Below are 13163 nucleotides of genomic sequence, written 5' to 3'. Positions count from 1 at the left end.
GAGAAACCGTTAAAAATATACAAATATATATTATGGTTTTAAAATGTTTCATGCTATGCCATTTATTTTATTTCGAGAAACAATGCTTATATTGGTTAGTATTAAAACTGTTTAATATTTTTATAATGTTAGCTTTAATATATATTCCACTGGTCCGATTTCGACAATTTTTTTTTTTTTTTCATAAGAAAACCCGTGGATTCTAGACATAAAATGAATACTCAAAATCCCAAAAGCACTGATTCACTGTACATTGTCTATGAGGAAAACCCACAACAGAGAGACGCATGCGTCTAATGAAGAATGTTATGTTTGCGTCTAATGAAGAATTTAAATTCTTCTGATAATGATTATTATTATGGATCACTCAAACTTTAATATATCGTTTAATTGTTTTTGAGCACTCTGTATTTTATATTCATGTTCAGGACTTAATGGATTTATCTATTGAATAGCAGACAGGAAAGCTAATAATTTCTTTCTTAAGTATTCGATTGATACAATTAGTTCAAGCAGCAAATTTTCATACTGTTCAAAAATCAGTATCCTGAAAATACTTTCGAGGAAAATCAAATTGTTCTTTAAAATTTATTTTCGCAACTTTAACACTCTCACGTAAGTTGCAATAGCACATGAAAATCACAGGGTTAAAATAAATGTTTGTTCCATCTGGAACTAGGGAAGAATTTCCTTTCAGAAGCTATATAAGCTCTGAATTTGTTTACATATTCTTTTCTCTTGCTTTGCTAATACCGCCCTAAACACAGGTTTAACAAAAAACTTTTTTTAAAACTTCTAAAAACTGTGCTTTTTGCTTACTTATGAAAAAATTTACTTTTATTATTAATTAATTATTAATAAAATAATGATAAATTTGTCATTTAAAGATAACTCTTCGTATGCCAGTTTTCAAGAATATATATATATATCTCAATTTAATTTAAATATTAATTAATTTCCTAATTTTTATATTAAACAAGCCCATGTTACTTAATTCAAAATTTTTTTTCTTATTTCCTGATTCAAATCCTGCTTTTTTTATTGAATTATTTCTGACACGAGAACAAAAAAAATTGTTGATCATTGCAGTTTGTCACACTCTGAGTAAAGGGATAAAAATCTGTAACACCCACGCTTTCTTTTCACAGATACCTAACATTCCCTTTTCTAAATCGACGAGCGTCAAAGAAAACCTTATCAGAATTTCTTGGTTTAGTTTAGTTATATTAACGTCCCGTTGTAAAGCAACACTAGGACTATTTTGGGACGGATCTCGTAATTTTGAAGAGCGGTCAGATGACGAGGACGACACCTGAGCTGGCTGAATTACTTGGTAATATCATTAAAGGGAAAATATCAGTACCTTTCCCCTTTGTGTTCTGGTGTGAGCGGACTTTTCGTCCTCATGCACATATTATTGCCCTCCCCTGGTGACATAAATTGAAGTTTATTTCAAAAGTATAATTTTCTAAGTCATGGATCTATAAAATTTTTGCATAGGACAAAAGGCGGAACACATTTGTTTCTATCACTACACAAAAGCGAAAGCTACAGAAATTTTTATCTTTAGTGATTTTTTTAAGGGATTCTGACAGAGGGTTCTTTGACATTAGTTGATTTAGGAAAGGGAATTTTAGGTTTGAAAAGAATGCGTGAGTATAAAGCATTTTTATCCCTTCGCTCGGAACAGGAGAAACTGCAATGATCTTCAACTTTTTAGAGCGCGTGTTAGAAATAATTTCCTAAAAAAATAGGATTTGGATCAGGAAATAAGAGAAAATTTTAGAATTGGGCCTATTTTTAAGATAAAAATTATTAAGAGATTTAAATTAATTAGGATTAAATTAATGAGAATTTAAATTAAATTAGGAGATATCATTACATATAATTGCTGCAACGAAATTCATACAAGTGATAGTTATTTTTTTCCGGGTACAAGTTTAAGAAGTCATGTTTCGATAAAATGAGGATTAAATTAATGAGTGAATTAATGAGGATTTAAATTAAATTAAGAGATATCATTACATATAATTGCTGCAACGAAATTCATACAAGTGATAGTTATTTTTATCCGGGTCCAAGTTTAAGAAGTCATGTTTCGATAAGATTAAAAATATTTTGAATGCGAATTTGATTAAAATTACATAGATTTGAATAGATTGATAAATAACCTTTCTCTCATTTTTCTAAACATAGGCTATGTTTTTCGCCATAAAACAACTTCTTTCAACTCATAATGCCTCTTCTTTACAAAGAATTGCTGAATAAGTTATTATTGTGGGAAATCTAACAAGTAAGCGAAATACTGACAGACAGTTATGTCGAAAGTGATTTGGAGAGATCTTCTGCTTTTCAAATTACGTAATTCTATCTCACTTCTTGACGTCAAAGATAAAACGAAAACACTTTCTACATGCAGCTATCGTGTTTTTAAATTTTGTTGAACAGTTCAATCTACTGTTACTGCATTTTTCTTTATCTTTTGCGCAACATCGTTCCAAATATATTTATTTCAGCAACAATTCAAGATACCGATTGACTAAGAGTGATTGATGCTTTGACAATAAAAACATTGCATTTTATTAAACTAGAGAGACTTCTTTGATAATAAAATTCTTCTTTGACAATTCTTCAGACAATAAAACTGAAACACAGTTTCCAAACAATAAAACTGTTTTGTTTTAATTATCTTTTCATGCTTTGTTCATTGTGTATAATCCTTCTCCATGATATCATAGAGCTATAAAAACCGTAAATGTCTAGTTTACCTATTTTTCTATATTTTGTCGTTTTGTAAATTCACTTCCCCTCCCCCTTCTTGCTGTTGTTGTGTCTAATGGCACTTGTATTTGATAAGCCCGCTGAGGATGTCAGTGATTTTAAGCCGAGTGAGCATCTTTTGTTTTTAAGTAGCGCCATCTAGGTCCAAGAGTACGACTTAGCTACTCATGCATCACATTCGATTGCACGGCCCCTTTTTAAAGGGGAGGCACATTCACACACCTCACAGATAGAAGAACAACAACCATACCCGAACCGGGACTCGAACCCGGAATGCACAAATCACGGGAAAGGTTCCTTCTTGTAAACCGTACAGACAATAAACAGAATGCTTCTTTTTTAGCATTCAACAATAAAAGTAAAATTACGAGATTAAATATTTGATGAAACAGTTAAAATGATTTGAATTTTAAAGCAACAATGTAACTATCATTGAAATTAATCAAAAATGTTTTTAAAAAATTGCCAAAATTCATGAAAAATTTGCACTGCTGTTAAATATGTATTATTAAAAAGGGAATTTTAATCTTAAGGATTGTATCAGTTACAGATTGATACTGATATTCAAATGTACCTGACATTTTCATACCTGTGACATAGAGTTGGGTTGATTGTTGGCTTTGCTATCTGAATATGTATAAATTTCTCCAATTAATGGAAATCCACTATACTAAACTGCATAAAATTCATAAGGAAATATATCATATCCGAATTTCTAACAAATTACTTATCGATTTTTTTTTAGTTATTGAAGTAATTATTTATAAGGCTAGATTAAGTTTTATAGAAGGTCTAAAGCAATGTAATTTTCAAGGTCCTTTTTTTTTTCATTCGAAAATTTCAAAACTAGATATATTTTCTGTATATTAATTCATATTTGTATAAGCAGTTTTTAAGAAATAAATACTATTACAGACTGTAATAACAAAAATTTAATTTAAAATCATCTTCAAGAGGCCTGACTTCAGTAAACAATGAAAAAAAATTAAAATTTTAAACGTAATTTTATATTTTAAGGTTAAAAAATCACAAAAACATATTATAAATACTCATATACAAAGGAAAAGTCATTAAAAGAATAACCTCAAATTGAAACGATGCTTGCCTTAAATCATAATATGATGGAGTACATATCACTTTTAAATTATATGAAAGCATAAATTAACTTTTCTTGATGCCCCCGAATGATGCGGGGCCTATAGACACTTACCCTACTTTGCCTATATAATAACCCCCCCCCCCTTCTTACTAATTATCCTTTATAAGAAACAAATTTCATATAAATTTGCTTCTTCAAAAGATATAAAGGTATTGGAATAAAAGGTATTCTATGAATGAAATAGCATACAAGAATATGCTAAGAGATAAGTGCCAATCAGCGACGGATTTCCTTTAGGCAGATTAGGCTGCTGCCCAGGCCAATGGCTTGTAAGGTGTCTCAAACAAGTCGATTAAAAAATAATACTTGCTCAATTGCCAAATATATAAAACTATATATAATATAAATAATTATACAATTTATATTATACATAGCATGCGTTATGTATAATATAATTATAATTGTTCATTTGATTGTATGGTTATATTAAAACTGACTCGATAGAATCTGCGAAAGAATAAGTTTTAAAGTTATATTTTTTGAAAAATCATAATTTCTAGATATTCTCTCATAACACATGCATTATAAATAATTTATAAATCAGGGAATCATTAGCTAATAATTATCGTTGACTTATTCAAACCTTAAACTAAAATTAATTTATTGCTTAAATTTAAAATGTATTGAAATCTGAAACTTAACTGATAATTTATTTTTAAAAAATAGGCCTCAAAGCGTGTACAGCATATTTTTGCAAAATGCTTAAATCAGCCGCTAGTGCCACCTGGGTGAAAAGCAATTATTTATTTTTGAAAATAAAAGGTTATAAATCTGATAGCAATTTTATTGCTACAAATATAAATGATTTATCTCTTTACTTGCGTGTTTTGATGAGTTTTAAAATCTTTCACCGAGATAACTTGTACGAGGTATACGTGTTGGCGCTCGTGAGAGTTAGCGTGCCATTTTTATTATTATTATTTTTATTGCAATACCGCAACTCGCATCTTCGACTGTTTATACATCGCCGAAAATAAAAAAGAAGTGGAGAACTATATCTATTGTTCTCCCAGAATCTCAGAGCGTGTATTACTAATAACGATGCATGAGGCGAAACGTCACCGTATAAAATTTTTATCGCAATAAATTTAAAAGTTGGCTGCAAAACATAGCGTAGTGCATTACCACTAAGTCGCATTTATGTCGCTGAAGCTAAAATGATTGTATTCACCTGTCTAAACTAATGAAATATTAGCCATGAAAACCAATGAATTAGAAATTCGCTTTTTATTTATTGCGATGATAAAGTAACAATATTATATTTTTAAGTGAATTAAATATTTTGGAAGAGAATATAATTTACAAGAACCCGTGTCTTGAATGATACGATACATAAATATGTAAGAGCGAATCATTTTGTAAAGTATATGACACGATTTTTTTATTACATAAAATCAATAAATCATTCAAAAATTGTTAAAAATCAAAAAGATGATGATCATCGTAAGTGCTTCATTCTATGTTTTAGAGTTTAAGGTTGGCTGATATACAACATTAACGATATGGCCTATAAAATGTCGTTTCAGTTACTTATTTTTAAAGGTTTCATACAGATATATAACTCTCAAAGAAAATATTTAAAAAATAAGAATTAAAAATGGAATCTACGATCGCAAATTACAAGTTATCATGTGAGAACATTATTATTTTTAAGCTCATTATTTGTCATAATTAATTTAAGTCATTAACCAGTTTAAACCGGTTTACGAGAGCTCCAAAACTTTTTTACCAGCCAAGAAAAAATTGAAAATGAAAATTGCCTTTTTTGCTTTATTCATTGCCTACGCGATTTCGAGCTTCAAATCCCCTCTAACCAAAACAACATTATGTTCTCACAAAAAAGAATGCCATGTTTGGAAGCTGAACAACGAGCGTTTCCGTCGCAATGCGATTTCCAAATGATAAACAATTTATCAATAAATTTTTAAACATATTAATTTATATCGAATATTTATGAAAACAATATTTTTGTAAACACAAACTGCTATTTTCTAATTTTTGAGATCATAAAACAGTTTCATAATGGATTAATCTTAGAACTGGAGTGAAATCCTTCAATGCTTCCCACTTAAGAATGAATGAAGTGATATTGGGGGGAAAAGAAAATACTTTTATCCAAACTGTTATTAAACACGAGTGAAATTTTTTTTAACATATTATATAAATTAAATTATTTAATTTCCTCCGAAAAAAAAATTACATTCCATGAAAGTAACAGCTATGATGTCATAGTTCTACGTCAACCTTTTAAAAACGCATCTGCTGTCAAAGAAGCATACGTAATAATAAAGCAATACTGGTAAAAGCAGGTATCAACCTTTTAAAAACGCATCTGCTTTCAAAGAAGCATACATAATGATAATGCAATACTGGTAAAAGCAAGTAAAAAAATATATGCGATTAAAAGATGATGATGAAAATTACCATTTATGCTTTATTCATTCCCTACATGATTTCGAGTTTCAATATTCATTGCCTACGCGATTTCGAGTTTCAAAACTTCCTAACCAAAACAATATCATGTTTTCACATGATAACAAGGAACTCATAACGAAAATATTTTTAAGAAAAATCCTAACTCAATTTAATAGAATTTATATTATGATAACTAGTGCCAATCCAAATATATTTTTAAAACACTAATAAAGGCTAAAGTTATTTTCAAGTTATCGTGTTACAATGTAAAGTTTGATGAGCTATTATCAAGTTGTGGATATTCTTCAAAATATTTACCCTCAATAAAAATTCGTCATTAAGATAAGAATAGATTAATAAAATTTGTTTGTAAATTATCACTAATCAAACATTATTAAAAATATTGAAAAATAACCCTTTTCTCAATTCTGTTTTTCCAAACTGGGAGTTTTTAAAGAATAGTACTAAACGTATTTGGTTAGGAAGGGTGGTTCTAAATCTGGAACGATTTCATGTTATTATCAAAAGAGAGACAACATAAAAAATTCTCCAAGGATTTCCTGCTTAATTTAATTTTTTGCTTTCATTTAATTTACAAAAACGAAGCATTTGAACTCATTCAACTTAAAATTCAAGTCCATTTTTTAAAATTTTATTGCTTTATTATAAAACATCTCCGATTAATTTTATTTTTACAAATTTCATATTATATCAGATGGTGTTTAAACTGTATTAAAATAGTATTACAGCATATAGCATTAAAATAGCATTTGAACTCATTCAACTTAAAATCAAATACATTTCAAATTATATAGCAAACTAATTAATTAGAAATGTTTTAGAAAACATTTCTAATTAATTAGTTTTTACAAAATTTATATTATATTCTTTATATTATATTAGATGGTGTTTAAATTGTATTAAAATAGTATTGCAGCATATAGCATTAAAATAGCATTTGAACTCATTCAACTTAAAATCAAGTACATTCCAAATTTTATAGCATTCTTTTAAAACATTTCTAATTAATTAGTTTTTACAAAATTTATATTATTTTATATTATATTAGATGGTGTTTAAATTGTATTAAAATTGTATTGCATCATATAGCATTAAAATAGCATTTGAACTCATTCGACTTAAAATCAATTACATTTCAAATTATATAGCATTATTCTAAAACATTTCTTATTAATTAGTTTTTACAAAATTTATATTATATTTTTTTATATAATATTGAATAGTGTTTAAATTGCATTAAAATAGTTCAATATTACTTTTGAGTTTGAAGCTCATTTTTTTCTTCTTTGTATTTAAGATTCTGACACGAACTCTCCTGAAAATGAATTGAAATGAAATATTTTGTTTTGCTATTTCTATTTGTTAAAATTTGCTATGTAAAGCCGTTTATAAAAAGATTAAACTAAATTGAATAAAGTATATCTTGCTTTTCAAAATAAGAAGAAAAAAAAATAGGGGGTTCCAGGATTTGCACTACCTAAAGATACTAGAGGAATTTATTAAATAATTGAATACGATCTTGATTAAAATGCCAATAAAGCCAATTATAATTAAAAGTTGATTTGCATTTTTTTTCTCTGAACAGAAAAATTTAAGCATCGATTATCTATAAAAAATATATTGCTACATGATAATAACAACAAACTAAAATCAATTAAATTTGCCAAAATGTATGATATATTCACAATATCAGAAATTCCTATGAACATACCTCAGAGAAACGATTGCAAATACGGAATTTTCAGTGTCTTATTCCCAAACAGTCAGTCACCACCTGCATTGTCTATAAATCCATGTCCGGACCTACACTTCTCTCTAAAGACGCTCGCATCGCACCAGTTGATCACTCTCTGCTGATGATTTACCAGAGACAACAATCCCTTCCAATCGACTGTGGTGAGTAAGCAACTTGGCGTCTCCCATACACATACTATCTCCTTGTTCGCGCACTGTTTCCTTGAATACAGCTGCTTCTTGTAGCGCAGTAGTATGACAAGCAGAATTACAAACAAGAGAGGCGGGGGTGACCCCGGGGTTCAAAGTTGAATTTCGATAGGATTCCTCTAATCTGATCTCCGGCTCTCCTCCTGCGTGAGCAGAATCTAAGGATTCGGACGGATATCTCGAATCGATTTATCAGGGTGCTCCAGGCTGCCAAGTTTTCATCGCTTACTTGGCAAGTGAGAGAAAATTAAACGGTAATTAGATATTTGAACCAAAATATATTTCGAAATTCAGCATTGTCTCAAACTTCAGCATTGTCTCTTTAGCACTGTCTCAAACTTCACCAATAATGATTACTTGATTTGATATAACGGTCGGATTAAACTTCTCAGGATGTCCTTAGGCCAATGGAAATTCAATATTGATTACTAGGTTAGAAATCAGAATCAGATTAAGCCCTCAAGTAATGCAAGTTTCAGCCCCCATCACTCTGATTTCTCCTTTTCTTTCCAAAATTATATTTTTGTGCACTTTATTGAATTTAATTTAATATATAAGTAAGCAGTTTTAAGTAGCTGTCGTAGCAGTTTAGGTCAATTGTTACCAAATTGATGTAAACATTTAATGGCGCGTCGCAGTCAATAGAATAAGATTCATCATCCAATTAATTAATGCTGACAAAACAGTAAAAAGTAGCAAAACTTTCATTAACACAGCCTAAATACTATTAAATTATAGGATCTGACATTAAAAAAAATATCAAGCAAAATATTTTTCAAATACAAATTTCAAAGCAAAATAATATAAAATTGCTCACATTACATTACTTGCATTCATTTGCAAGGTTTAATTAAAGATGCTATTAGATTAAACTTTCAAAATTTGTGAGATTTAATTTAAGTAGCTTCTACTGTATGGTCCTTGTAAATGAAATGGAAGTACAAAATTACATTTCTCTGAAATTGCCTCAAAAAGTTATTGTTAATATGAATTTTATCAATTTTCTAATTTTTCTATTTAATAATCTTTATCTCTGCTAGAAATGAATACTTTATTGGATATCTCAGTATTTCTCTTCGGTTTTTACTTTTCGAAAAAACTTGATTTAAAAACTCTTATTATAAAATGAATGAAATCATTTTTATTTACTATTTACGGAATTTTTTTTAATCTAAAGAAAGATAATGTCTACACTTAGGTTAAAAGGATAAGGAAGGGTTGCGGGTAAGCACCTATATAATGGAAAAAATCGAATAGTCATATCCTCGATAACTATGTGTGGAGGAAGTTCAAAAAATTATTGCAGGATTGTTAAGGTTATTTATATTATTAATTTTCCTGAGATCTTTTATACGAAATCTACGATTCTCTCTATTATTAGATAATTGCGAAAAATATTTCATATACATAGGCTGAAAGTCATTACTCTCAGAATTTTATTTTTGAAAACTTATCCTTTTTTAATGTGTTTTGATAACGATATTCCAAACACATATTATTAATTCATTAAATACGGCAATTTATTAAATATTTTAAGTGCTAGATGAGCATCACATTAAAGCGACCAGATCAGCTAGATTAGTTGGTACAACCCTGATTAGGTTTTTTTTTTTTTTTATCTTGATAAATAAAATTCCAATTGAAAAAAAAAGATACTATTTTTTAAAATAAGCTTTTTAAAAAAAGTTTTTTCCTCAAATTTTACCACACGCAAAATATAAACATCCTTCATTATGAGTCAGTGGATATATCGGAAGGAATAAATTCAAAAATCAACAAACTATATCATTTTTAATTCATAAGGTTCTACCTTTTTAAAACCATTTTTAAATTACCAGTTATTTTACTTTTTCTCAATTTATTTCTTTTTATTGTTTCTTGAATTGCATTAAATAAACTTTGGCTCTCTCACTTATCAAAGTATCTAAAATAAAATGGAATTTCTGCACGATCTTTCTATGGCTCCAGTTTGAATTTTTAATTTGATAAAATTATAAAAATAATCTAAACAAATACATCGTTAAAATTTCGTTTTTATTATTTTGAAATGAATTCCAAATTTCAATTTGTAATATAGAATCAATAACCATTGCCACACTCTTCACTTAAAAGAATGGCTATAACATGGGACAAATAACAATAATAATAAAACACTTTAACACAGAAATCCTTACATAAATATAATAGCAAAACTTCGGCAGATGTTGAAGAAAGATGTTTATTTTGAAGTTGATGCAGCTGACTAGAAGACAGTGAAAATTATTGCAGCATCCCATCTAAAATAAATTATTTCTCTTCTCCCCGCTTACCCAGCGCCAACAAGGCATCCGCAGATAGACCGGTCAAGGTTCCTGTTTGAGTTCCGTCGTGTGGGAACCATCAGAAACCCAACAGAAACATCGCATTCCGTCCAGTTAAATATTTATCAACCCCGATAAGGCCGTTTTGACGAGTTTTGTTTACTCTGGTGCGTTGGTTTGCAGCACTCCAACCTTTGAACTACTCAGGTCAAACTCGAGACTGATGGTAATTAAGGCGTTATGGGAAGAAAATTGATACCAAAATATTGCGTCATGCGATATAAAAATCTGATTGTTATGATTAAAATAAGTATCATTTATCTTTTAGAAATGTGTAACTCAGAATAACTCAGAGTTATATTAGTCAATGAAAGATCAGTTTTATCTTCACGCTCTTGAAAAAGAATCTTTTCATTTTAAACACTATTTAATGGTAGTCCGTTAAGTGTTGTCTCGTGGCGGACTTTTAATACAATAAATATTTGACATTTTTTTTTTTTTTAGGAATTTCTTAAAGCAAGAGCTATTTATATAATTGAAAAGAGGTCTAGCAGTCCAAAAACGATATCTTTTTATTTTTCAAAATCATTTGATGGTTGAATCAAGTCAAGCTAGAACATCAAAAATAAGTTAGAACATCATAATGTTTCTAGCTTGAAATAGTTTTCCGGTTTTTTTCATGTATTTGAAGAACAAGGGTCCTTTTATAATAAACTGGTGGTACAATGAAAGTAACCGCGTAAGCATTTTGCGAATCAGTAAACCAAATAATAAGGAAATTTGATATAAATCTGATATTTAAGCGACAGGAGTATATACCAAATTTCATTGATACAGATTGCTGAGATTTTTTTTAAATATCGATTTCACATATACATAAACAGAAAAATAAACAAACAAATTATCTACCGTAGACAGTTCACTACACAGTTAGAAAGAAATTTGTTAACGGATATAAAAATCAGATACATCTGATTTGTTGAGTTTTTTAGCTATCACATTAAATTAATCGAATTACTAAACTTTGATCACTATTTCAGACGACACAAGAATATTTCACTGATAACTTTGAAAACAAAATCTGCCAATCAAAACAAAGCACTATTTAGCAGCAACCACTGATTGGCTTACCATAATGAAATTCAAAATTTCATAATCTGGTCAGTTTTCTTCATAGAATACAATTTCTTTTTGTTCAAAATATTAGTATGTCAGCAATATTTTGTTCAATATGATTGACAGAACTGGGAAATTGTGTAAAAAATTAGACTTTGTTATTTTTAACCAGAAAATTTTATGAGTCAAAAATCACAAAATACCATTCTTTGTATCTCTTAGCAGTATTTGTACGTCTATGTCTAACGTTTTAGAAATTTGGCACGGAGGCATGATTAAAAGAAGTACACAATATATACTGAGGTGAGAAAAGTCATGGGATAGAAGTATGCAATACAGACAGCAGCAGTATCGCGTAAAAATGTGTAAACGGATAGTGCATTCATTTGTGTTGAAGGGATTCATATGAAAAGGTTTTTGAAGTGATTACGGCTTCCCGACAATGATTGCCAGACTTAGAACCAGAAATCATGGTTGGAACTAGACGTATAAGGTATTCCATTTCGGAAACCGTTAGGGAATTCAATATTCTGATATCCACAGTGTCAAGAAAGTGTGCCTAATTTCTGGTATAACCTCCCACCATGGACAACGCAGTGACAGACCATGCACTTAATGACCGAAACCAGCATAACGTAGAATTGTCAGTGTTAATATACAGGCAACACTGCGTGAAATAACCGCAAGAATCACTGTGGGGCATACGACGTACGTGATCCAAATCTATCAAGGGGTTGGCCGTCTGTCGGTCAGTATTTTCAAATGCATGTAAACGTAATTATTCTATAATTCATTGACATAAATATATGAAATGTGATATGAGATTCCGAGACAACGATTGCAATTCTATACTATATTTTGATTTCAAATGGCGGGAAAAGGTGCCCAAAATACACAATGGATTTTCTGGTATTTGGGTATTAACAACATTCCAAAGATTCATCGCCAAAAAGTATCATCGAAGATCTCACGTTAACATTTTCTTTCGGATCTAATGCTCGGCATTTGCATGAGTTAATAATATATACATACATTTATTAGAGAGTATGCAAGAAAATCTTCATTCACTATTATTTCTAAGATCTAGAATAAAATCGCGTTGTTAGGATACATGCGAGAAAATGTTTTGGAGACCACTCCCACTAGTTATTATTGTTGTGTTCTAGAATATAATCGCGTTGTGCTAATTTTATGGCCTAAGCAAAAAAGAATTTTGAAAAATTAAAGGACCCAGATTTGTAGTGACAGTGCTAATATTCCGAGTCTATTTTTTTCTGATATCGAAAACTATCCAAATATTTTATTTGTCATGGATCTCGTTGTTTCCTTCAGAAATATAGCAGGAACAAACGCAAGTATTTACCCAGTTATTACACAACTAATGATTTTTAAAAAAATATTTATTACTTTAATGTGTTTCAAAACAA

The 13163-nt window shown here is 29.3% G+C and overlaps 1 protein-coding gene across 2 annotated transcripts in view; it reads right to left on the bottom strand.

The window, feature by feature from the left end:
- Window positions 1-13163, bottom strand: part of LOC129963966 (uncharacterized) — a 62559-nt gene that overhangs the window by 21282 nt on the left and 28114 nt on the right. The window contains exon 1 of one of the 2 annotated variants that reach the window (XM_056078603.1): window positions 8088-8340. The exons of the other annotated variant lie outside the window; for it this stretch is intronic. The gene's annotated coding sequence lies outside the window, so the exon portion shown is untranslated. Of the gene's footprint in view, window positions 1-8087; window positions 8341-13163 lie in introns of those variants that run through there. 2 annotated transcript variants of the gene reach the window in all.

The sequence above is a fragment of the Argiope bruennichi genome, chromosome 3, assembly GCF_947563725.1.
Source record: "Argiope bruennichi chromosome 3, qqArgBrue1.1, whole genome shotgun sequence".
Lineage (NCBI taxonomy): Eukaryota > Metazoa > Arthropoda > Arachnida > Araneae > Araneidae > Argiope > Argiope bruennichi.
Note: the sequence above shows the minus strand (reverse complement) of the source record. Positions and strands in the feature narration are given on the sequence as shown.